Source organism: Centropristis striata, chromosome 8 (genome assembly GCF_030273125.1).
Source record: "Centropristis striata isolate RG_2023a ecotype Rhode Island chromosome 8, C.striata_1.0, whole genome shotgun sequence".
NCBI lineage: Eukaryota > Metazoa > Chordata > Actinopteri > Perciformes > Serranidae > Centropristis > Centropristis striata.
The window spans coordinates 14,433,069-14,455,527 of NC_081524.1; the positions used below are offsets into that span (position 1 = coordinate 14,433,069).

Sequence of the window (22,459 nt, forward strand, 5' to 3'; positions counted from 1 at the left end):
ATACACACTATGGAGATTGATGCACAGAATATGGAACCAATGCACAGGTTCTCTCTGAGCTCCTCCACCCCTACGCTCCTGCTCGGTGCCTCAGGTCAGCTGATCTGCTGCTCCTGGAGGTACCGAGGTCTAAACGGAGCTCAGAGGGGACAGATCTTTCTCTGTTGCAGCCTCCAAACTATGGAATGAGCTGCCTTTAGCCTCCTCACTGTCCATTTTTAAAAGTCATCTTAAAACCTATTTTTATTCCTTGGCTTTTAACCACGCATGAGACTCTGCTCTTGTTTTTAGTGTTTTATGGTTTGCTTTTATTTATTGTTTTTTAAATTGTCTTTTAAAAAGCAATGAATCTATTTATTTTAGTGTTTATTTCCTGTTTTATTTATTTTATTGTCTCTTGTTCTGTTTGTTTATGTACAGCACTTTGTTGCGGCTGTTGTTGTTTTAAAGTGCTTTACAAATAAAGTTGAGTTGAGTTGAGTTCCTCCCAGAAACTTTTTTTAGCTAGACAGTGTTAGCAACATGTCTTGAGGCATGTGAGTCATTCACACTATTGGGAGTGCAAATGAAATGCTGGAAGACCCCCTCGCAGGTTCCTGATCAGTTACAACAGCAACAGAGAGAGTTGTGTATAAGATGCTGTGTTGGTGTTGCTCCACCACAGGGTAGGTAAATATTATACTAATGCTCTTTCAATGGTTTCACCAAGATGTGCCCATCACTGCCATGATAAATGTTTGGCTGCTTTGAGTGCTTTACTAGAATTATCCTCCTAATGCAAAAATTTGTTTTTTTGCGTTGTGACTCATGCAATCTTGGCTTTGAAATTAAAACACAGAGTTTACTTGCCGAAATCTAGAACATGGCTCACTTTTTGTTACAACACATGACTTTGGCAGTACTCCTTCGGCCAACTTTCAGTTCGATCCTTTCGTTCTCTTATACAGAGAGCACAGGACAAGCTTTGGGCTCGTCCAGGATTTGAACCCGGGACCTCTCGCACCCGAAGCGAGAATCATACCCCTAGACCAACGAGCCGAGCTACTTTAATCTCATCGGAAGACCACACGACGCGGCCCATCGTACATCAGGACACACCAGAAAAAACCATTGCTTTTGCTATTTTGAATTTTATAGCATAAGAGATGATTTTTAGTTGTATAGCCTATTGCTCTCAGTTGCCTTTTGGAAAAGTGTTTGTTGTGTGTTTGTACAGTGTATTAAACATTACAGAAGTGTTTGAAACATTCTTTTTTTTTAATAATGAAAATAGTTCACCAAAGTTGCCAGTGGCCAAAATGTTACCTCAGTCACCAGCAAGTTGACTGTGTCTGTCTTTGACACTTGCACTACTGTCTGTTGAATAAACAAAATGCATTTGAAAGTTTTTTTATGCTGTACTATTACAGAACACACAGGTGAAAAGCAGGATGCACTCTGCACTGTTTAGCACAGAGTTAGCACACAAACAGACAGACAACCCTCAAAAGTCTTAAATCCACTTGACCTGCAGCAACAACAGGAGAATACCCACAGAAATGTTTTAGTGGACAGTGCTATCCACGGATCAAGAACACAGTCTATCCTATCCAACCTGTCCTAAATGTGTGTCTAACTTAGAAGGCAAAGGTAGAATCGTGAACAGGAAAATGAATTCAGGGTCTACCTGACTGCAGGGAAACAGACAATTTAACAGAGCAAGAAGTGTTGAAATGTTAGAACTTAGTGCCCTCTCACTGACGGTGTGAAATGTCACAAAGTCACACTTTTGTTAACAATTCAGTTACTGTTGCTGCTCTGAAACTAGGGAATATCTGTTGTATAAATTCTCACTAACAGGTAGGTGCCTACATTTCTGGCTCCAGGTAAGAACAAACACATGCATCATTTTTTTCATTTTTTTTCAATCTGCAAAGGCAAACTAGAGAACACAATTCTGTCCTCTCTGGTTGGTGAAATACTGTGTCATACACTCACCCGAGTCCAAAGAGGCCATTTTCTGCTGCAGTGGAGGCAGGATGACCATCTGATTCAAAGGCTGAGCTTCTGGCAGAATGCTAGGCGAGAGGAGTTCATGAGTATTTCTGGCCGCTTTTGTGCAGATTCCAGCCTCACATAAAGCTACAGGCTCATATTTGCAGTCATGAAACGCGTGGTTTCAAAGGGACAGGGGGCACTGGTGGACACACAAAACACATGGCAGAGAGGGGGAGAAAGAGAGACAGTGTTTGCTGAGTACTTTAGCTATATAGCTTATACATTTGTCAACATTTTTTTTTCTTTTCTAGAAGTGACAGTGCAGTAACACAATTTCTTTCCCAGCAGTAAATGAGGTCCTCTGAGACTTCTTACCCTTCGATGGCTGAACTAAAGGCTGAGGTGAGGTGGGCAACAGGAGTGTTTCTCATCCCACTAGTGCATCGTTGTGCTTTTCAGGATAAATAAAGACCCCCTCTATGTAAAAACACACTGTGGAGCTGATGCAGGTGCACTGTAAAAAAAAGCTGTTGTTTTTACGGTAAAAAACCGGCAGCTGTGGTTGCCAGAATTTTACCGTAACAAATAGGGTAGAACTTTTTTTAATATTACGGTAAAAAGATATTTGCACTGTTGATTTCACATTTAAGATTTCCATTTTATTCCATTTTTTTACTGTATACGTTTTTCCATCAAAAGAAACGCTGTTCTGCCATATAATTGACAAGAAAATACTTTATAAATGCCACATAAATTAAAGATTTTACCATAACATATTACAGTATATTTATGTTAGAGATATGGTGTTTCGTATATTTAACATTGAGAAAAAGTATTTTTTTACAAAAGAGAAATGCATATATATATATATATATATATATATCAAATATATATATATATATATATATATATATATATATCATATATATATATATATATATATCTCAAATATATATATATATATATATATAAGACTTTTTTACAGTGTACGTTTCTCAAGCTTATGTTAAATTAATTATTTATATCGATTTAACGGCTCTTGAATATACTGTAAAAAATGTTAGTAGAAATTACAGTAAAACACTGTCAAATTGCATCAGGTTGTAAAATTAAACATTGTATATCACCGTAGTAGACACTTTTAATTACCGTAAATCAAAGAATAGCATAAAACTTTGAATTCTACTGTCATAAACTGTAGAAAACACATACTTTTGCAGTAAATATAAAATGTTCAAGTACCCTAAAAGTAATGGGATTTTTCAGTAAAAAATTACAGTTTTTGCTGATATTTACATTTACATACGCTCACTGTTTTTTTTACGGTGATGTTCTGGCAACTACAGCTGCCGGTATTTTACCGTAAATTAAACAGATTTATATTACAGGTGGAACACAAGCAAGCTCAAAAATGAGACAGACAGGGTTTACTGTTTGCTGTGTCAGCCTCCACCAATGCACTGTGATCCATCCCTCCTTGTGTGCAGGACATAAACTGAGCCCAGGACAATATGCACCTCTACAATCTGGTCTTTAGCAGATGTAACACACATATATCATTCAGTGCATACAGTGAATCATACAGCAGTCACACTCAATTTGTGCCCCCGGGCAAAAAAATCTGGTCTGCAATAGAGCCGGGTGGCCTGCCAACAGTTTTCTAAATCACTTACCTAAATCACTGTGAAAATGAATTGATTCACACTGGGATTTTTTTTATACTTTGAATGTTAATAATGTGCCAGAATGTGTAAAAAGAATCAAAATAGAATGTGTTTATGAAAAAAAGGGGGAGGATCCTCCATGCCGCCTGTCAAAGTTCTCAGAGCTTAATACACTATTCATCGTGTCCCTGGTAGGAGCCGTTAATGTTTATGGTTTATGAATCATTTCAACACTGCACTGATTGCATGATGGAAAAGCTCATGGCTATGTTTAATGTTGTATCAACTCTTTCAAATGTGACCAAAGCAGCTGCAGTTATTAAATGCAGTAAAATATCTGATTTTTTGTCATATAAGCCGAGTGTCGATCCTTGGGCCAAGTTAATGGAGTTCATAAGTTAAATCAATTAGTCATAAATTAGAAAATAAGGTAATGATGAAGTCCAGTAGTCATACAGTATGATAATTTTGGTATCTAGTATTATTTACTAAATATTAATAAATACATTTAGGTCCAATAATATAGCTCTAATCATAAATAATTTAAACTTTTGTCCTAATGGTACCTAACTTATTTATTTATTTTCTATAAATTAAATGTTTTATATTGGTGTTTTTAAACGTATTTGATTGAGAAGTATAATATATTGGTAACACTTTACTTGAAGGTATCGTCATAATAGTGACATGATACTGTCATAACTGTGACATGACACAGTCATAAACGTGTCATAAACATTATGTCAATGTCATAAACGTTTATGACTGCTGTCATTAAGTGTCATTCGGTTTTTGTCATGACAAGTTGACATTCCTTGGGTTGTCTTGATTATGACAACTTGACTTTAATCAAAGTGACATTACCACAAAATGTCTTTGTCATGGCAACTTGACATAAACAAAATATGTTTCTATATTTGTGTTTATGGCAAGTTGGCATAATGATTATTATAATTAGATGTGCAAGGTTACAGACCAATTCTAGCACTTGGTCATAGATGTTTGACAGAATACCGACAAGATATCCAAAACTGACTGTTATGACACCATTATGACGCTGTAATGAAGATATTCTTTGACCTCAAGTACAGTGGTAGCATTTTGATTTGTCATTAACATATCATGAAGTATAAACTGACAGATACAATTACATATGACAATATTTTCTTTTTTTTTGTTTTCACTACTATTTACAGTACAATAAATTGGAGGAAGGGTTCAGGAGTAGCAATCCAGTACACAAGTTGTCATAATCAAGACAACCCAAGGAATGTCAACTTGTCATGACAAAAACCGAATGACACTTAATGACAGCAGTCATAAACGTTTATGACATTGACATAATGTTTATGACACGTTTATGACTGTGTCATGTCACAGTTATGACAGTATCATGTCACTATTATGACGATACCTTCAAGTAAAGTGTTACCAATATATTTCATGGCAGGGTAATTTAACTTTGTGTAGACTGTTACTGGTGGATTCTAAATGTCAGACACACTTACTAGATTTAAACCAGATTGTAAAAAAAAACAGCAGCTGAATTTTTTTGCTTACAAATCTGTCTCCAGCCAAAGAAGAATTTTCAGCTTCTGCGATAATTAAGTAGCAACTAGCTGTTGGTTAGTGCTGCTGGTGTGTTAGTATTGGCAGGTCCCAGGTGAATAAAATAATTGAGGCATTCAGAGGTTACAGTCATTATTTATAATCACCAGTCAGTAATGATTCCAAAGGTATTTACATACATTACAACAAAGGAGTTAAATGTATGTATGTATGTATGTATGTATGTATGTATGTATGTATGCACTTCTCCCTCACATCTGTGCCTTTAAGAAGAATAAGTCTATTATAATGTTAACATTATACATGACAAGTGGTTGGATATTGTTTAAGGGATAAACAGCGTCTGTGTGGATCAGCTTTCAGTCTCTGAGTGTGATGTCATTTAAAGGTGAATGCTTTTACATCATGAGCAAGAAATATATTCATTTAGATTATGATTGAGCAGTATAGTGTATTAATTGAGACCCAGTAGTGGCGTGATAATTGAGGAGTTCAATTTATACATATTCATTACTCCATAATGTGCTGTATATATAATCTGTGTGAGCTGAGCTGGAGATGCAAACAAGCTCCCAGTGAAATGTTTTAATTGGCCTGTTCCATTTCCATTTCAATAAGATGTCCCCTCCTCCCCTCCTCTCCCCTCCTCTCCTCTTTTGTCCCCTCCACTTCTCTCAAGCTGTCCTGTCTGATATTTGACATGTTGGCTCCCTCTCTTCTTCCTGTTAATGGATCGCTTAACTCCATAATTTGGAGCTGTATGTGGAGAGATAAAGCTGAGTGTATGTGGATGTGTGGGTTTGTGTGCGATTGGATGCGGCAGGACAAGAGTAACACAGGAAGTTGAAAAAGGAGGAGATGGGAAGATGAAAGAGGAGACATGAAAGGAGAGGGGACCAAGTGAGGAAAGTTGAGATTTCATGAGCATTACAAGTGGAGCTCTGGCAACCGACATGAGATGTACTTCTGATCAGATGTCATTACAGACTGACACCACCAAAACTGTAATCCAAAGTTATTCAGAATGGGGCCATCTCATCACCACTTGAATTCAAATATCAAGACAGTTTTGAATTCTGAGGGGTTTGCAACCTTGTTGTAATGTAAATCTATTTCAGAGTAGGTTGATACGAATGTGTGATGCCATAATAAACTGACATAAAATAAATCCTGAAAGTCAAACTCAAAGATGCTTAGAAGAAGACTCCCTTAAACTTAATTCAGCTCAAAGCAATCCAGTCATTCTTTGGCACAAACACATGTGGAAGCTTTGGTGCAGTCAATTATAGATACATAATACATAAAGCTGATTAGAAAACAAACATGCACAGTGTTAATATTGTTTCATGTATGGCATGTTTGCACTGCATGCTACGGCTATGCTCGACTCCACCTACTTTAGTACCAGGTCCTTGTCTCTATTTCGTATGGAAGTTAGGAAGGCCTGCTCTTCATCAGTCGTGCGTAGTGTACACCATCTTTTTGTGGGTAGCCATTTTTAAAATCAAGGTTGAATGAAAGACGTTTTGTGCAGGATGTCAAAAAAAACAGTTGAGTCAAGCCATACAGTGAAAAACAGCATGTGTGCACACCAAGGTTATAATAGTTTTGGATTTTTCATTAGTTTTAGTTTTAATTTTGTTGTGAATTTTTGTTTTCAAATTCAGTTAGTTTTAGTTAGTTTTTAGAGTGAGTTTCTTAGTTTTAGTTTAGTTTTTAGTTTTTGAAAATGCTTAGTTTTAGTTTAGTTTTTATTAGTTTTAGTGTTAGTTTTAGTTTTTTTGTAATGGGCTATATGTTGGGTGCGTGATCCAAAGAGGTCATAATAAATGTTTCCTTTATTTCCTTTGGTTTATCATCTCAGCCCCAATAAGTTTATTAACTCTTACAGTTCTAGGTGTTTTGTATTTTGGTTGGAGTGTAAACATCCCAGTCTCAGTAAACATATTCACCATGTGTTCCTGCATGTTGAAATAGAAACACTGAATTATGAATGAAAAAAGTTGACAAAAACGAAAACTAAGGACATTTTCACTATAATTTTAGTTAGTTTTAGTTTTGTAACCTCACAATACAGTTTCAGTTAGTTATCGTTTTTTTAAAAACTCTAGTTTTTATTTTTATTTCAGTTAACAAAAATGTTTTTTCAATTCTAGTTTTCGTTATTTCGTTAGTTTTCTTTAACTATAATAACCTTGGTGCACACACTACATAAAGACACATTTATTTATATATATATTTAACCCCTTAACGCCTGAATTTATATAGCTGTATATAAAAAAATGTTTTATGTGTGTTTTTGCCTTTAAGTAGATGGTAAATAATGTTGAGATTATTAATTTCACTTTTGCACAAAAAATAAATAGAAATTTTGGTATGTTGCAAATTTGCGACAACAGGCATAATGGTCAATTTGGGGTCAATTTGGTATGTTGCAAATTTGCTACAGCAGGCATAATGGTCAATAATAGGATAACAATAACACAGTAATATAACAGTGAAAAAACAATGTTTTATTTATTCACCCTCGTTTATTTATATAAACCTGCAACAGCAGGTATTCAACCGGCATTGGGGGAATGCAGACGCTATCTCGGCTGGTTGACTGAGTCAAACGGTTTGTCGCATATTTGCGACAGCAGGCGTTAAGGGGATATATATGTACACACACACACACACACACACACACACACACACACACACACACTTAAATACATATAATACACTATAATTAAAAAGAAAAAAAGATGATTGCATTGCAAAGGCAGCAAGGTGTATTGCCAATACTTTTATAACGATAACACATGTGCGTTGTTGTCTGCAAAAGATAACTTCGCATTTTATATATTACAATAACAACCAGTGTGTGTGTATACTCTATATATAAACATGGAATAAGAAAAGCACAAATTTGAATAAAAAATTATTACAGCACCCTATTTAAAAAAACAAATGCACGACATGAAACAAAAAAGTTGCTAATCTGTAATAACTTTTGGCAAACAGTAATAAAACAGTTTTCCTCTGAGAAGCAAGTCAGAGCGCAGATTTTTTACAACATTCATCCACTTCTAAGCACAACTGACATGATCTCAGTTTGGTGGCTGATATTTAGATTCATGAAGGAAAACTAATTGGATGAAAAGAAACAGGACGGAAAGAAGAAACCTCTATCCTGACTCCTTATTCCACCACTCCTTCTATTCTTTTCTCCTCTTCTAGTTTGATTATTTTTCTTCTCCCCATACTCTCTTTCCCTCTCCTCTTTTGTCTTTAGTTCCAAACAAAAAGAACAGTGCTTTATAGAGCGAGTAATATATGGAATGATTTACCACTTGATATCCGTCAAGAAAAAAGCAAAATAGCCTTCAAAAAGAAATTAAAGATATACTTTGTCAGTGGTTAATGTTAGGTGTTGGGCTTATTATATTTTTTGGGGGGTTTATTTAAATTTTTTCGTTTATTTTGGTTGAAAGGACGCTACTCTTTATAGAAGCGATGTTTGCCTGGATTCATGATGTCCAGGATTACAATCAATGATACAGGTTAAAGCTGTATTGTTTTTTTATTTTTTATTGTATTTTATTTGTTTTCTGATCAAATGCATTTGACCAATTACTCCTAAACATTTGATCCAAATGGCTATAATTCAATGGTTTGATTCTAAAAACTGTCTTTTTAAATTTGTGCTGCATTTTATAATGAAATTTTGTGCTGCACTTTTCTTTTTTTTCTTTTTTTTTTATTAAGGTATTTATTTAATTTTTAATTTTTCAACATAGAACACAAACACTTACAAACAGCCGAGACAGACACCAAAAACAGACAGGGAAAAAAAATAAATAAATAAATTAAATTTAAAAAAAATAATAATAAAAAAATTAAAAAAATTAAAAAATAAATAAATAAATAACTGCACTTTTCTAATGTATTTTGGAATGTATTTTTACTGTTAAAGTTGTTGTAGGACTGTTGAGTATTACTTGTTGGAATGTTTTGACCCCAGGAAGACTAGCGAACTGCCATGGCACAAGCTAATGGGGAACCTTTAATAAAACATAAAACATAAAAACAACCTCATTCTCCTTCCCTGTCTCTCTCCCCCCAATGTCTCCCATCTCTGGGGCCTCCTGCTCACCCTTCAACCTCACATTTCTCCCTCCTGCTTCACGTTTGTCTCCCTATTTTACTGGATTTCCCTTCGTTTTTCCCTGACAGCCCTCTTTCTCGTTCCTCCCTTTGCTTCCGACGCAACCCCTCTTCTACCCCCCCTCTCTCTGTTCGTCTTTGTGTGCCCTGCCATTCTCCGTGCTGCCCCAGGCTCAGACATATGGCGCACTCCTCTCTGCTATTGTCATCCATTAACACAGTTGTCGGTGGGAATTACAGACACATAGCGCAACACGCAAGGCTGTGCTCTAGCTTCTGATGTTGGAGACAGAACAAGGCAGCAAATCTGTTAGGTGTCTTAAAAGGGCAAGAAAAGAAATGGGATACGCTGCATTTCAAACATTACCTCAGACTAGAAATGCCTTGCAAAATGTATGAAAAGACTTAATAACTTGTAAATAATGTCCACTTAGTTGCTGGTAGCTACAAGGCCTCAACACACAAGTAAAAACAGACACCAACACTCACCACCTGAGAGCTGACTGTTTGTGTAGTACATGACCCCTGGAAAGTCAACAATATCCTTGGTAATACTGACATAAATTGGATATTGTTATTCAGGACAGGACATGTTGAAATCTGTTTTAAGTACACTAAATGTTAACTTAATTTAGGACATACCGTATTTCCTCAAATAGTAGCCGGGGCTTCTATTAATAAAAAATCAGTTTGGGACCCGGCTAATAATAAGTGCAGGCTATTATTTGAAGGAGGCTTTTATTAAAAAAAGAAAATCAGAGCAGCTCTGACTGGCACTTTTTAGAGTGTTTTCCACAGCGCATTGTAGCCAGTTAGCAGGATGTCGGCCATATTGGAAGTACTGGGATGTAAACAAACAATGAACAGCACGCTGAATGTTCATTTGAAGCAGGATTTAAAATGTCTAAACTACTAAAAAGCCCAGAAGAACGTGTGTAAACGGCTCGACTTTACAGAGAATGACTAGGACAGCGGGAGAAACAACCATATTTACCTACAGTACTAACTCGTGGGGACAAACTTCAAAATACAGAAATCTGTTACCGTCAAATGATGTTTCCTGAATGGTGTTCTCCATAGCATCACCCCCGCGGTTGGAGTTAGGATTTCAGTTGAAGGTTAGGCCTTGTAGAGAGAACTGTTTGGGGTTAAGGTAAACTTGGGCTCATGTTAACAACTTAAAGGAGGACTGGTTGGGGTCAGGGGTCAGGTTGGTGCAGGTTAAGGGGGACACATATTGACGGGGGAACAGACTTTGACATAACACCGGTAAGACACCCGGCTTATAAAAGAGGCCATTTTTTATACTAAAAATTGTTTTTACACCCGGTTACTAAATGAGTCCGGTCATTAATAGGGGCCCAGCTTTAAATTGAGGAAATACGGTAAGTATGTGAGAAATTAATAATCATAGAGCTTTGTGATATTTGTTTAAAAACTAAGTAAATGCCCTGTCAGACACAAACAATAGTTAAAATACAATCATGAGAGGAAGTAAACAGAGCAAGTTCCCAGTTGGTTAGTGTGTTAGCGGTTAGCTCAGCAGGTACAAAAGTTAACATTTAGCTACCTTTTGGTGACCGTGCATTTAGCCAACATTTGCTCTTGCAGCTATATTATTATTTAAGTGGCAATTATTTTAACAAACTTAGAACTCAGGCGTAGTCTGGTAGCTATAGCTTGTTTATCAAGTGTGTTGCTGAAACTACAGGAGAGGAGGCATACTCACTTTTAACTCTGTCACTAGTTCTGTAGGTTGTAAGTAGCCCAGGGAGGGTCATTTTCAAGGCTGGTCAAAAAACAATGTAGTTCCAGAAAGTTCTAAGACCAATTTTCCCACTCTGTTGGATGCTACACTTCTGCTTTTCTGTACTTTTCACACAGTGAGGCAGACACAGCTGCAGCTTATAAACTTAATTGTAGGTTTGCATTAACAATATCACCAACTAATTAGCTTTCTAGCTTCTCCAACATATCACTGTAAAAAATGTCTCTTGAGCAAGCAAATGTAACTATCACGTTGATTCAAATATTAAATCTTACAAACATCCATAGTTAGCTGCTAATTTATGGCAAGTTAATCACACATCAGTTCAAAATGTACTTTAAAGTCAAGTTTTATGTTTTATTACTATTATCAACTAGCCTGGGTATACCCATGCTGCCTTGCGCGCAAAAATTTTGTTTCAAACTGCAAGTTGTGGTGTCCATGGCAGATTCTTATGCTGCGTTCGATTGCACTCAGAACTCTGAAAGATCCAACCTCCGAGTCGGAAAAGTCCAATAGAACGGCCCTTGAACTCGGGATTCCGACTCGGGAATTTGGGTAGGATCCAAGCAGCCCGAGTAGGTCGGAATTACGTGGAAAACGTCAAAGCAAAATGGCGGCACACACCGTGAGAGGTAAACAGTCACTTTATCTTCAACATTTAGACTGGTATGTGTCGTTTAATTTAGCATTTGTGTTACTAATAGCTGATGTAGCTGATGTACTTCCCCAGAATAACTTTTAAATGCTCGAAAGACATCTAAACAAACATCAATTTGCTGTGGCCGGCCATGTTTTCCGAGGTTGAGCAATGAAACGCATTTACCTCGGCAGTCGGAATTTCCAACTCGGATCTTTCCGAGTTCCGAGTGCAATCAAACGCAGCATTAGCCCTGCTTTTGGTGTCCAATCACAGAACGGGGAGGGACGGCAATACGATGACTCGTACTATTCGACAGACGGAAGCTTGTAGTTTGCTTACGGATCCAACATGGCTGCAGCAGACGCGAAGCTCTCTTTGGATCTGCAGACAGTGCAAAGTTTATTTTAAAAGAGGAACAACTGTACACATACTGCACTGCTACATTCATAGCTATAATATTACAGCTAACTTGATATTCATCAGCAGACATGTGCACGATGTGTCTGTGCCGCTGTGAGTGTGATGCAAAACTTTTTTGCCACACAAGTGTGTAATTTAAATTTGACCGATAAATAAATCATATACAGGAGGCTAATCTGCAGGTCACAAGACATGTCACTCTTTTTATAATCATGCCTTGTACTACTTAATATATATTATAATCATGTTAATATACATTATAATCATGTTAGGATGAATGACTTCATGTTATTCTCTGTATAAATGCTGTAATGATGTAATTGTGTAATAATTGTTTGATCTAATGTGGACCCCAGGAAGAATAGTCTTCATCTCTATGAAGACTATTGGGGATCCAAAGGATACAATAAACAACAATGTCAGATCAGCTGAAAATCGTCTCTTTTCGGTGTCCAGTTGATTGGAGCATCTCTAATTAAAACTGTTTACGGTACGTTCAAGACTTTGTGTGTGATTAAACGTGTTTCAGAGTTTTCCTTTAAAATATGTACATACCATAAGTGTGTTTGGTCTGATGCGTTCAGGAGAGGGAAAAGCTGTTTGCAGTGCAGAATAAAAAAAAAAGTGGACTTTGTATAAAACATTAAAAACAAAATGTGGCCATTCTGATTAGACACCATAAGATAAAAGAAAAGTTTTCATCTTTTCTCTCAGCAACAGACTTGATTGCTGCAAGTTTGATTAGACTGGATGGAAAATCACAGCACGAACACACACACACACACACTTCTCCAAAGTTCTAATTAAAGTGGTTGTGATGACAGAGCTTGGAGTGTGATGTACAGTATTACACAGCAGTCACTATCACATCCACAATGATGTGTGTGTGTGTGTGTGTGTGTGTGTGTGTTAGAGAGAGAGAGAGAGAGAGAGAGAGAGAGAGAGAGAGATAACAGCTCTATAATAATCAGTCCAGAGGAAATGGAGGAGCAGAGAGCTGTGACAGCTTGTCCACCAGTTAACTGTCAATTACACAAACACGCCTATAGCACAGACACACAAACACTAATGCAAACGTTACAGTTGTTACATGCGAGTCAATTTCAAAGTGCTATTTCAAGATATTTCTTTCTTTATTGTGTAGTACACAGCGGAGATATGCTAATTGTAGTGTTTGCTGGATAATAGGGAGCAGCTTTTTAATGACAAAATGACAGCTGATCTTTAATTTGCAACACGAGAGGAAGAATTTGGCTGCAGCAGCGATGCAGGATAGATGCCACTTTGTAACACAGGTGGAGTGAAAGGAAGACAGATTGACAGACAGGCAGGTATGGAGGCAGACAGACAGGCATGCAAGCAGAGAGACGGAGCCTGAGGTGGTGTGTTTGCATCTCTCCTTCATTGTCTGCAGGTTTTGATTCTGTTTGAAGTTCTCCTTCTCTGTGATGGGTTTTGTTAAGTCTTGTCAGATTGTTCTCTCGAGTTGTCAGGACAAGACGTCTTTAATCTTCCTTATCCACCGTATCGGCAAAGAAAAGACAAATACAGCTCTTTTCCTTTTTTCGCTCATAATAAGATGAGAAACCCACGAGCTGTGTCCATATTCCAGTAATTCAAGGCTTACTTTGATATCATAGTTGTTAGAGCACATGTTAAATAAATTGACATTTCAGATCTTTAATAGTGTGAGCAGACCGGGGGTATGTGGAGAGGCCGATTCAATAATTAAAATGTTCCCTTTACATTATGCAGCAAACCTCTCGCTCTCATAAACCCAGGGGTTAAATTACAGTTCGGGAAGGTTTTTTAAAAAAAAGAACATTTTACACATTAAACAAAGGAAAGTAATAAGTCTCAGTTGCAGAGTTTATATTAGATGACCATTTAATGTTTAGGAAGATATTTCCCAGAGGTAACATATGAATACCATGAATTAAAAGTTATGAAGTATACGCAAATATGTGAAAAGCAGTCAGTAGTAGAAGTAAAAGTAGTTGTGTTTCTTTGATTCATATAAATGAGTATTTGCAAGAGACGCTCATCAACACAACTCAATGGAACAACCTACTGGTAACTGTATGTAAGCATTTATAATCTTGGCTTGCAACAGTATAAATCCAACTCGACCCCAATCTCTACCAGCTGGCATGTAGGTTGGTTTTAAGACAATAAATATATTGTCTTTGAACAGTTTTTCAATTGAATACATGTCAAAAGAGACTTTTTTGGAGTCTGGCTTTTACTTACACTGTAAAAAAAAAATCTGTTTAATTTACGGTAAAATACCAGCAGCTGTGGTTGCCAGAATTTCACTGTAAAAAATACAGTGAGTGTATGTAAATGTAAATATCAGCAAAACCTGTAATTTATACTGAATAATCCCATTACTTTTAGGATAATTGTGTCATCATGGTATTTCTCCATTAATTTTACATCAAAATTTTATATTTTTTTTACAGCAAAACTGTGTGTTTTCTACAGTTTATGACAGCAGAATTTAAAGTTTTATGCTATTCTTTGATTTAAATTAAATTAAATTAAATTAAAAATGTCAACTACAGTGATGTACAATGTTTAATTTTACGACCCATTTCTGATGCAATTTGACAGTGTTTTACTGTCATTTCTACAAATATTTTTTACAGTGTAGGGTGCAGCTGTGATGTATTCCAGCTGGAGAATATATCCTTCTGTCAGTATCAATCATAAAACCTACAATGGTTAGTTGTATGTCAAAGCCATGGACTACATAAAAGAAGTGGATGTAGCCCATTGGTGGACGACTGTTCTGAACCATTGAATTAGGGACAGGAACCAGAAGTAACCATATTTCAACGAGAGGGTGGCGCTGGGAAGTGGCGAGTTAAGCCATCAGCGAAAGCTAGCACTAACTACCTAGCTAGCTTGGTTAGCAAGGTGCATCTATAATTAATGTTAGCTGTAATATTAACTGGGATGCTAATTAAGAGTAGCAAAAAACAGGCTTAAAACAAAATGTACTTACAGGTAAAAGTGAACAGATAACTCCTCACTGGGGATTTCCACCGGGCGCGTTACAGCAGCAGCACGGCTCCACCGCGGTTTTGCTGCGTCTTCTGCCCGGCGTCAATTCACACCGGGCGCGTTACAGCAGCAGCACGTCAGCTTAGCTAGCCGGCCGTATACACGCGAGATAACGAGATCACGCGATAATCCTGACCATACGGGAGACTGCAAGATCCCGTGATAAACTTTAAACTCTATTTATACAGTCTATGGATAAACTGTGTGTATAAAATAAACAACAACAACAAAAACCAACTTACTTTGCTATTCTGAGGTGAAAGATCTGTTGATCTGACCATCTATCCTTATAAAAACAATATGTTATGTCATAAATGATTGTATGATGTTCCACTTCAACAATCAGTCTCTTGTCTTCCGTGTCTCCGATCCTCTGAGACCCTTTGATTGATTGATTGATTGATTGATTGATTGATTGGTTGCTGATCTGGTGCCCCGGTCATAACATTATGTTGATGTGAAGTAGTTTTAGGCTGCATGAACTGCGTATTGTGTTTTATTTTGAAAGGGGCGGAAGTGTTTTACGCTGATTCTGAGTCGGACTTCCTGTCTGGTGATCTGCTGTTGAGATTCACGCGATTTGGCAGCGTCTCGCGGAGAAATAGAAGTCCTACCTAATGCTCGCGTAGAGACGCTGACGCGACGCTGCAGTAACGTTACGCAGCAGGCCCGGTGGAAATGCTCTCGTTGATTAGAGTGTTACCTATTTGCAACGTCATACGCGACGCTGACGTTACGCTGCAGTAACGCGCCCGGTGGAAATCAGGTTTCAGAGTGTCTTTTCCTATAACCAAACACTGAACAAGATATTTTTAGATTCAATTCGATTCAATTCAACTCAAAATTACTTTATTTATGCCCAAGGGGAAATTCAGTTAGCCTGTTAGCTCTTGAAGAATGAGACAGCCTGATGGCGTTAGGAGCGAAGGATATATTTTGAATCTCTCCGTCCTGCAAAAGAGAGAGGAGCCGTCCACTGCTGTTTTTTTTTTGTCACTTTTTGGTCCATATTTGGTCCAGATGACCATAGTGTTACAATTACATTTCCTGAACTGAAAACACACAGGGAAAGGGTCAAAATTCTAAACATAGACAACCCAAAAACCAAATTCACAGCAATTTCAACACAGAGTGATACACATTGCTACGACAGGCAAATGTGGTAGCGACTTGTGAATCACAAGGTAGCCACACCGTAAAACATACCCTGCTTAATCATCTTTTTTATTGTAAAATTGGCCATAATTTACAAAATTAACATCACACTCTATTAAAAAAGAAAAAACTAGCAATTGGGACAATAAACTAATAAGGAAAATGTTTACTCGAGTAATAAATCAAGTGAGAAGTAGTAGTTTTCCCATAAACTTCTGTACAATCTGACTTATTTTTTTGCAATCAGTGGAGTCGCCCCCTGCTGGCTTTTAGAAAGAATGCAGATTAAGTAAAGGCACTTCCGCATTGGCTTCACTTTTCAAAACCTGGAAGCGACATACACTTCTGTTAGCCAGTCGTAGCTGGCTCGTAGCTAATCTGCCACCTACTGTAACACAGCACACAATGAAATCCACAAAGTGAGGAGAGGAGAATTTAAAACAGAGAAAACAAAACGGCAGAGGACACAACTAAACTGAACACAGCAGAAAGCTGCACAAGTTCAGAGCAGAGAAAAGCGTCATTGAACGTCCTAATCTTCAGTGACTTTGTTGGAAAGATCTGGAATCCTTGACCGTTAAAGTTAATCTCATCATAATACGGGTCTATTTTCCAGCTCACAGTTTGCTGACAGAGGAAATCATCATGCTGGGGAGAAACCAAGCGTTCACACTTCAAATTACCAGTGACCCCAATGCATACACACACACACACACACGCACACACGTGCACGCACACACATGCACGCACACGCGCGCGCACACACACACACACACACACACTACAAAGACAAGAGTACAATCACAACACATGCACTAACATTGAGAGTAAATGAACAGATGTACAAAGAGCACATGCTGACACACACACATGCACAGATGGAGACACTCACATACATGTGTCCCGACCTGAGAAGACACCACCCTACAGTTAAACTAATAGTCTTACTGAATATACGGCATCATATTCCAGGAATCACGATCACATTTTTTCGGAGGACTCAGAGTTGACCATGTGCAGGCAGGTCAGGAACATCCCATCTCTTGTCAAAGTTCTCCTTGAAGTTTGGCCTTGTTCCACGGACATTTCTGCTCTCATCAAATCACTCACGAGAGTCATTCTCACCCTCATATATTTTTACAGCCCCATGAAAAACCTTTTTCATTACAAGCTGGATCCACACAAGCAAAAGCTCCGACTTAAAGAATACAACAATGTTGTGTGCTGTAAAAACAACATTACGTATACGTATATACGTATATATAGATACGAACAGAGCCTTCTGTCCGTACCCTGCCATTATTTCGTGTGTATAACTTGACTCTTAGCTGCCCTCTAGTGAATGTTTTGCTAACATCCATACCAATATAAAAGGATCATGAAATATGAGGGCAGTGGTGGTTACACCATTTGAAACGGATGCATCTAATTTCTACGTAAAAGGAGCAGAAATAAGCCTTTAGTTGTTTTGTTTTTTTTCCAAAGACTGGAGTTATTACCTTAAAACAAACAATAAAAAGAACTTGGGCAGGTTAGATCATCATTAGCTCATTATGCTTTTGCTAACATGTTATCACCATTATAAAACTTTTTGCAAAATTACAAAATTTTAACCAAGATATTATCCTCTTTGTACTTGTGCTGCCATGCTACTGTAGTCAGTTTCTCAGTCTTTGTTGTTTTTTTTTTTTTTTACCAATCTTCATTATTCCTATATTTACCAGATGCACATCTCACAGTAATAGCCCATAAGGGAACCTGGTCTCACAGGAATCCGTGAAATAGCCACGGATTCGCTTAACTCAAAATCCGTGGAATAGCCACGGAATCACTCAAATTTCCATGAAACTGACACGGATTTCGCTACAATGCAAGTTGATGACAGTCATATCCCGTGGCCATCCCATTGATATTTGTTCCTATTGGTTTGTTCCAAGTCACGTGACTTTCAAGGTCCCGGCGGTCAGAACAAAAAACATGCTGGACAGTTCTCTCATTTTTAGTGAAAAAAAACTTTTGACTTAGTTTCTGCATAAAAATGGATTTTGATCACATTTCTAGCGAGAAATATATGTTTTATTTTCTAAATATTCACTCAGTGAATGTACATAATCACTTTGTATGTTGGAATAGCCACGGGATATGACTGTCATTAACTTGCATTGTAGCCAAATCTGTGTCAGTTTCACGGAAATTTGAGTGATTCCGTGGCTATTCCACGGATTTTGAGTTAAGCAAATCCGTGGCTATTTCACGGATTCCTGTGAGACCAGGTTGCCATAAGGTCTATATGCTACTACTGTCTGAGATAGGCTCTATAGGCTCTTCATCCACCATGAGGTCCCACCAGCTTTCTGTTTTGTCCATGCAGCTTGGACAAAAGTTGTGTCCTGACGAAACAATAACGAGTCTCACATAAACACACAGGGGCCAGAGTGAAAGACAGCCTAGTGTGCAGAGGGACTGCTGCTGAGGTGAATGCAGGGAAAAGCAAGAGGAGTGCTCTAAAAGTCACTTACAATTTGGAGAGCTACTTAGTCAAGGTCATTGTTGTACCGAGTCTGTGCATGTGCGTGTGTTCCTGCATATGTCTGTCTGGTGAATACAATAATGCAGCCATTTCCAGCTATACCACAGTGCTGTAAAGCCATTAAATGTCTGACAGAAGTGCTGACTGTAGATTAGAGTGGCTCTAAATCTGAGCCTGGAATTATGAAGCCACTGTGCTTTTTCACCCATGAATGTAGAACGGCGGGCAACAAGCAACATGTTGTGTTAGCTATTGATGACACTATTTGTTGATAGAAAATTGTGTTACAACATGGTGTTGATAATGGTGTGGTGGTCTGGCACCAATCAGAAGGTGGCAGGTTGGATTTTGGCAAAAGCCAGAGCATCCAGTCCTGTTTAGGTGTCCTTCAGCTGACCTGAGATGAGCATACAGACAAATACACAAATGTAATGGCGGGGAAAAACAGCCCTACAAGGAACTGATTCCTCACATAGCCCACATATACAATTAATTTAATTACATTTTTCTTTAAAACTGAAATTGCATAATTTTGTAAACCTGGGTCCATTTCACAAAAGCAACGTCTTATGTGCAAATTGAAAATGTTGGCAGCATTACGTATTGCCACTTGCAAATTTTAGCTAATTTTGCAAGTCCTTCCAGATGCTCATGCATTGGTTACAAGTTACACAAGAGAAAATGGTCTTATGTTGCTTGCATTTCCACACTCATTGCTTGTTTCTTGTTATGCCTTCAAAATAAAATAAACTTAGTCTGACACTAAGTGTTTGTCAGTCTTTCCTCTCCTGAAACGTTCTTTTTTGGCAAGAAGTGGAACAGCATTTTTCACAAGAGGGCAGCCACTTCAACTGGATTTCTCATCTCACATAATCAGTGTCAGAAGTCACTTGTTTAATATACAAAATACACTTCTTTTAAAAGGCAGAAAATCATTATTATTGGCATTACAAAAGCAAATTCATCTTCATCCTTTTTTGGACGCCATTTGAAAAGCATTTGTCTTGGTTAGGGGATTTTATATCCAATTTTTAACTGAAAATGTTGTTTTGCTTTATATGATTGAACAAACAAAAAAAGCCAAATTAACTTCCCCTCCTTGGAAATTGTACATCAACCATTACCTCCAAATAAAGTTAATAAGTTCATGTTTTTTTTTAAAAGTAAATCATATTCTTTAACAAGTTTAAAAAAAAATAAGAATATAATTAATTTTAATAAATACTATAATGCTCTTGTTTTGGAACAAACAACTTGAGGCCTCTTAAGCATCACTCCCACTGAAAATATGTTGAATATATAATATCCTGCCATGAATTGTGACTACGTATGATGAACATACTCACGCAACCATTTGAAAACAACAGAAGCTCCACTTAATGTGTTGCTGCATTGCTCTACAGTGTGATTAAATAATAACTTGAGTGTTACAAACCCACTCAGACCGGGATTCCTTACAGCCTGGATAAGTACAGCAGTGGCTGCGTGCTAATGGTTCAGCTGCAACAGTCTATAAATCCTGCCTGGCGATCTACTGCTGGCGATCAAATGTTTGGGAGATGATTGATCTCAAGTTCACTCTAACAGCTAAGCCAGGAGGGAGGGAGAGAAAGGGAGGAAAGAGAGCAAGACAAAAGATTGAGAGGAAATAGAGAGAATGCAGTTGGGGAAGAGAAAGAGAGAGAGATAAGCAGCATGTGTGAGCCTCTAACCACCAGCTGACACTCTTCATCTGTTGTGTTGTGTCTGCACGCCTGTTTCACCATCGGAGCACTGTGGGTTTGTCTGAATACATCAAAACAGCCAGAGAAACAGAGAGCGAGAGGAAGAGAAAGACAGACGGAGGAAGAAATAGCAGTTTCTTAGAGAGACTCCAGCATCAGCTTTCTGTCTCGCTTTCCCTTTCTTTCATTTCTCTCTGTGTAATATCATTTCCCCACTCTGTCCTGCTTTTATCCCCCCTCTCCCCCCTCTTTCCTTCCCTGTCTCTCTCTCAGCGTCTCCCTCTCAGAAGCAGAGTTGGGAGTATGGAGCAAAAGGCAGGAGACAGACAAGATAAAAGCTGTTTCCTGATTCTTCAGCTCTCAGCTTCTCTGCTGTCAGGAAAGAAGACAGCCAGTCAAGACAGAGAATTTCCTCCTAGATGTATCCCTGCACAGCTGCTGTCGCTAACAGGCAGACAGGCAGAGAGAGAAGTGGTGGAGAAAGAGAGACAGAAGGACGGATATAGAGGCAGAAAGACAGGTAAGCCATAATGTAGACAGGTAAAACATTTTTTTTTAAAAAGTGGGTTGGTAGACAGAAGATGATTCTGCAGACCTTCACTCTGACCCCTTTGGTAAAATGCAGGCACGTTAGTGTTGCACGGGTAAAAAGAAGAAAAATCGTTATTACAACATCTGTCTGGTGGAAAAAACATTTTTTTTTAAACTCACGATGAGCAAGAGGTGCTGTAAGAGGTAAGAGGGATCTGAAAGATGCATATTAAAGACATACATATTAAAGAGAATGTGTTCCGCACACGCACACACACACACACACACACACACACACACCGATATTTACTGGATACCATCATGGTAGCTAACAGTAAGACGTTAATGCTTCCTGTAAGTGATGGATGAAATCTGTCTTTGTGTCTTCCTGTGTTTGTGATGGCTGGTGGTATCACACACAAATGCATGCACACATACCAACACACACACACACACACACACACACCTACCCTGACACTATCTTTTGAAGCCCTGGCCTCAAGCTTGTTGTCTTGCAATTTGTTTGTTTTATCTGCAGGGGAAAATGCCTCCAATTCTCCAAGCAGATATACTGTACAGTAGATGAACTGGAGGCATGAAATGTTCACAAGCCTACAGAGTGAGCTGGTGGTCTGATGACAGTTTGGAAGTGATGCAACACACTTAACTTTAATGCCAACAAATATGAGGATTTAGTGCTTCAATTTCCTGTGACTTCCCCAGGAAGAAAATTGCTTTGTTACCTGAATGTGTGGTCATGAAGATGTTTTGACTTTGCAGTGACCTCTTTTCAGAGCTGTAACAAACATATTGGGTATTGAAAATGCAAATTTGACAGATCATGAAGTTGCATCACAATTAACCTTTCTCAAGTGAGCCATAAAAAGCTCTTGTTGTGAAGCAACTGCAGGAAGTGTTGATTTAGCCACTGAGATCAACGACAGCTTGTTTAAAGAAATGTGTCTAGATGCTGCATTTTTTTTAGCAACTTCTATAATTGATTTACTGATCAACACCAAACTCATAAACCATTTGTTGTAGACTCTTGTGAAAGGCATCATTGCACGCAGCAGATCTCATCTTTCATTGGTGTGAGTTAGCCACACCCCACAGCTAAGCCACACCCTCTTTCATAACGCATGAACCGTTTCTTGTAGACACTTGTAGGAGGCATCACTGAGGCGTCATTTTTTTTTTTTTTAAAGATTCTTTTTTGGGCATTTTACTGCTTTTATTAGATAGTGACAGATAGAAAGGGGGAGA

At 38.0% G+C, this 22,459-nt stretch overlaps 1 non-coding gene across 1 annotated transcript; it reads right to left on the reverse strand.

Annotated features, from left to right (window-relative positions):
• Positions 1-966: 966 nt before the first annotated feature.
• Positions 967-1,038, reverse strand: trnap-cgg (transfer RNA proline (anticodon CGG)). The gene has a single exon. It is a non-coding gene; the product is annotated as a tRNA-Pro (tRNA).
• Between the last annotated feature and the right edge of the window lie 21,421 nt (positions 1,039-22,459).